The following is a 4560-nucleotide window of genomic DNA, read 5'->3' as shown; positions in this document are numbered from 1 at the left end:
GGGGAGCCGGGACGCGCAGGGCCGGGTGCGTGCCGGGCGGCACGGGGCTACACCGCCACCCTGAGCCGGGTGCCCGCTGGCCCGCTGGCAGCACGGCTGACTGTGTGCAGACCCTGCCTGCGTGCAAACACCCACAGTGTGCAGACCTGCCTGCATTCAAGACCCACTGTGTCAGACCCCCGCCTGTGTGCAAATGCCCACTGTGTGCAGACCCCGCCTCCGTGCAAGTAGTCACTGTGTGCAGACCCTACCTGCGTGCAAGGCCCACTGTGTGGAGACGCTACTTTCGTGCAAAGCCTGCTGCGTGCAGCCCCTTGCCTGCATGCAACACCCACATAGATACAACACCTACTGTGTGCAGGCATTCGACAGCGTACAAACACCTACAGAGCAGACACCCTCATGCTGCAACCCCCACTGTGTGCAATCACGGATGTACTCACACTCACTATGTGTAGGCACCTGAGTGTGTGCAAACGCCCACTGTGTGCCGGGACAGACGTACTCACAGGTATCCATTATTGGAGGCAACCTGTACTTTCAAATCTCCTCATCTGTGTTAACGTCCCCACTTGGGTAAAAGCCCTCATGCGTGCAGACACAGCCCGTCTTCCACGAACTCCTGTCTTGTGACATGAGCCGCACAGTCAGCAGGGCAGTGTAAACATTTTCTAAGTCGAAATGCCCACTGTGCGCATTTGCCCACGAACGCTCACTAAGCCTGCAAAGTCCCACTGTGGGCAGAGATTCACTGTGTGCAGACTCACAAGGGTGCATGTGCTGATCTGGAGTGGGAGAAGCCAGCAGGACACCCTTATGGAGCCTGGCCAAATTTGGGGCCATGTGCAGCCCCTCTCCTGGGTCCCTTTGCATGGCTCAGTTTACCCTACTTGGGTCCTGACTCTGAGGGGTTCTGAAGGTGTGGACCAAAGAGGTTGGCATCTAGCATGCTCCCTGCCACTGTGTGAGTCTGGGTGGTGCTGTCAGGCACTCAGGCTCGGGGGCCGGGCCTCCTGGGTACTTCCTGGGAGCCGGGGGGCAGGTGAAAGGGCAGGTGGGTGCGGTAGGCAGGGCGCCAGGCAGTGGCTTCCCTGAAACTGGGCACAGCAGCTGGAAGAGGTTTCCGCCTGCCTGGCCCCGGGCACTCTCGGCAGGTGGGCGGGGCAAGCGGGCAGTGCCGGGGAGACGCCGGGCTGCACAAGCCCACACATGAGCCTTGGATGGACCAGAGCACGCAAGCGTGTGTGCATGAGTGTGCGTGCGTGCCAGAGCAAAGTATGCACCCTACACACAAGCGTGTGTGCGCACATTAACACGGGTGGCTGCTGCCCATGCCCCACGACACAGCCACGTGCCACGGGTGTCTATACTTGCTTGCGCTCTGAAGGACGCTTTCGTCTGCTTCGTTCGCTGTGTGTCTGCAGCACCTGGCGCTCGGCGGGCACTCGGTAAATATTGGTCAAATGAGTAAACGAATGGACAAATCAACGTATCATTCCACAAGCATTTATTGAACGTCTGCTATGCACCAGGCGTCGTACATCCGTGAACAGCACCATGATCCCTGCCTCTTGGAGGTGACATTCTAGATGGGTTCCAGACCAGTACCAGTCCTGTCGTGTCCACTCGGACTCCCAATGACCCCCTGTGTGTCAGAGTAGAACTGTGCTCCCTCCATAGGGTTTTCAGTGGCTGATTTTTCTGAAGAAGATGGCCAGGCCTGTCTTCCGAGGAGCCTCTGGGTGGACTCGAACTGCCAGCCTTTTGGTTAGCAGGTGATCGTGTGAACCATTGGCACCGCCCAGGGACCCACAGGATGCAAATACTCACACCTGGACACACCTGTTGATTGGGAAACGCTTGAGTGCCCTTTAATTCACTTACACGCAGAGAACGGAGGCTGTTGGACATGCACAGGCCCTCATGGATTGCACACATATGCGTGCACAGGCTTATTCCATGCGCTTCCCTCTTCTCTCCTGCTGTTCTGCCTGGACTCCCCCCTGCAGCCATCCCCCTCGATGCTTCCCCTCCTGCACCTCTGGGTGCCCATGCCTGCATTTGCAAGGGTTCCTTGGGCTGCACTGAGCCCCAAGTCCGATCCCCAAGCATCTCCTTGCCCAGGCAGCTCTGAGGCCTGAATTTCCACCATCAGAGCTTCTCCTAGGGCTGAGACCATTGCCTGCAGAAAGCTCTAGAAAATGTGCAGCCAGAGCTGGAGGGGCAGGGAAGAGCCGGCTAGAACAGGCCCAGGGCCCAGGGCGTGAGGTCTGCGCTATGCACGCTGGGGGCTTGGAAGAACAGCTCCCCGACACCCACAGAAACTATCCTTCCATCTTATAGCCGGGGAAACTGAGGCCCAGAGAGAGAAGGGTCTTCCTGTGAGCTGGGGCCGGGGTGAGGTAGTGAGGGAGGGAAGGTTATAAGAAGCGGACGCCCCGAACATCTCGGCCCCTCTTCCTTCCCAGACCCTTGCAGCCAAACAGAGGAGGTTCCCACGGCCTGGGGTGGGGGGAGGAAGGTGGGGACCCTGCTGGGAGAGGAGGCGGGACGGGCAGGGTGGGGGCCCGCGGGGGAGTGGGCAGCCTGTCTATGTCCCGGAGACAGACAGACGAAGAGGCGGGCAGCCCAGGACTCTTTCTCAGGCAGCTGCTGACGGAGACGCAGTCTGGGACAGATGCTGTCATCTGGCCCTTCCCTGTCTCCAAGGCTCCCCCAGCCTCCGGATCTGATTCCTCCGAGCAGCTGAGGCCTCTGCCTGCTGATGTGTGTGTGTGTAATGGTGTGTAAGTATAGGTGCACATGATTATGTTTTCACGTGTGTATGTGTGTATAATGTGTGCACATGGGTGTCTGTGACAGTGCCATTTCTGCATACCTGTTTGTGCGTCCATACACAAGCATTTGTGTGACGTGTGTTCACATGTATATCTTTGTATGTGTGTTTATAATGGCGTGCGCACACGTTGTTATTGTTGGGTGCCATGGAGTCGATTCCAACTCATGGCGATCCCATGTGACAGAGTAGGGTTTCCTAGGCTGTAATCTTTATGGGAACAGATTGCCAGATCTTTCTCCCTCGGCCCTAAACCTGTTGCCATGGAGTTGATTCCGACTCATAGAGACCCTAACGGGCAGAGTAGAACTGCCCCATAAGGTTTCCAATAAGCGGCTGGTGGGTTTGAACTGCTGACCTTTTGGTTAGCAGTCAAGCCCTTAACCACTGCGCCACCAGGGCTCCAAACCCTCGTTCCTAGGCATCTATTAATCAGCTTTCTGTCCCTGTGGATTTGCAAGTACTGGTCACTTCGTATCGATGGGATCATGTAATACGTGGCCTTCTGAGTCCGGCTTCTTCCCTCAAGCGTCATGCATTCGAGGTTACTTCATTCCTTCTTATTGCTGAGCAGTAATCCATTACAAAGGAGCCCTGGTGGCACACTGGTTAAAGCGCTCGGCTGCTAAACAAAAGGTCGGAGGTTTGAAGCCACCAGCTGCTCAGTCCGTGTAAAGATTACAGCCTTGGGAACCCTATGGAGCAGTTCTACCCTGTCCCGTGGGGTCACTGTGTGTGGGAACTGGCTCGGGGGCATTAGGTTTGTTTTGGTTTTAGTCCCTGGTTGGGATGCACCCCCGTGATCTGTTCACCTATTGATGGGCATTTGGGTTGTTTCCAGTTTGGGGGATTTGGAAGGATGCTGTTACGAACATTCAGCTCCAGGTCTGTGTGTGGATGTAAGTGTTCGTTTCTCTCGGGTAAGACCTACGAGTGGGATTGCTGGGGCCGAGGGTGCCTGAACACCTTACACTCCTGAATTCATTTCTTCCTCATAACTTTATGAGGCAAGTACTATTAGTACAGCCTCTTTATACATAAGGAGAGCAGACACCCACAGATCACACACACAGAGCAGACATGCATGCTACACCCATCATACCAGCTGCCCCCCAGGACCCACGCGAACACCCCTCCCCACACACACGCCCCAGCTATCCCGCCCCACACCCTCGGAACAGCACAGCCCCAGACGCGCTGCAGACACTCGGAGATGTGTTCATCTTTCCAGCCAGCCCGTCTGGCCCCGACGGTAATTAGCTCCCAGACTGGCTGGAAGACGGTGAACAGGCGCGGAGTCACCGTCAGGCCCCACGCCCACCGGCTGCGGCACGCTGCAGTGCGTGTGTGTCCAGGCTGAGGGAGAAGCGTTTTGGGACTGGGCGCCTCCCTTTTCCTGCTCCACCCAGACAGGACCCAGAGCACCAGGCCAGGGGTTCCTGCTCCCTTCCTGAGCCAGGGCCAAGCAAGGGCCGTGCGTGCATGCCACGCGGGACCGTGCCCCAGGTGTGTCGGAGCATGCCTACCCATGCCCATGAACTTGTGCACGCCGACACACACCAGGAACGCACATTTACGCACGCACTAACATGATACCGATGCTTACGTGCGTGCACTCAGGACCGTGGGGCTCCACCGGTGGGAGCACAACAACACGCATGCGCACAACGGTCAGCGCGCACGAGGGCGCCCGTGCGGGGGGCCGCGTGGAAGGACGTGCGCGC

This window comes from Trichechus manatus, unplaced genomic scaffold, assembly GCF_000243295.1.
Source record: "Trichechus manatus latirostris isolate Lorelei unplaced genomic scaffold, TriManLat1.0 scaffold00057, whole genome shotgun sequence".
Classification (NCBI taxonomy): Eukaryota; Metazoa; Chordata; class Mammalia; order Sirenia; family Trichechidae; genus Trichechus; species Trichechus manatus.
This window is presented reverse-complemented; position numbering follows the sequence as displayed.